Raw genomic sequence first — 649 nt, 5'->3', positions numbered from 1 at the left:
TCGTTGGCTGGTTTTTCTTTTGGGCTTTTTCGGGGGTGAGGGGTGGGATTTTTTTTGGGGTTTTGATTTTTTTTTTGGTTGGCTTTTTTTTTTTTTTTAACTGTTGCAACACTTGCTTTGCTTTGATTCAAACATCCAAGCTCAGGAGCAAATGAAAAGGCGCCCACAGTGCCAGAGAAGGGTAATAAATAAATAACAAAATAGATATGTATATATTAAAAAGGCAGCTCTGGAAAGACTGTGGGGCTGGCTGCTTCCTCCCTTTCCTCTCCTCTCCTCCTCCTCCTCCTCCTCGCAGAGCTGTATGGCGGAGCGGTGCCCGGGTGTGCGTGGTGTGTGTGTGTGTGTGTGTGTGTGTGTGCGCGGAGCGCTGCAGGTTCCGTGCTGTCAGATGCCAGGCAGTGAGTGATATGGGAGAGGACAGGGAGGCTGGGGATGGAAGGAAATCTGGTATTCGCGCACACACACACACACACACACGCACACACACACACTCGCACACGCACACACACACATACACACACACAGGCAGGGCGAGGCGATGCCAGCAAACATCGATCCACTGAGCAAACTGAACATTAACAAACTCCTCCTCCGCCACCCGATGACAGGACGAGATTTACTCCGCGCAGACGGGCGGCGGAGCGGG

This window comes from Calidris pugnax, unplaced genomic scaffold (assembly GCF_001431845.1).
Source record: "Calidris pugnax isolate Ruff unplaced genomic scaffold, ASM143184v1 scaffold118, whole genome shotgun sequence".
Lineage (NCBI taxonomy): Eukaryota > Metazoa > Chordata > Aves > Charadriiformes > Scolopacidae > Calidris > Calidris pugnax.
The sequence above is the reverse complement of the archived record's forward strand: the minus strand, read 5'-3'. Positions refer to the sequence as shown.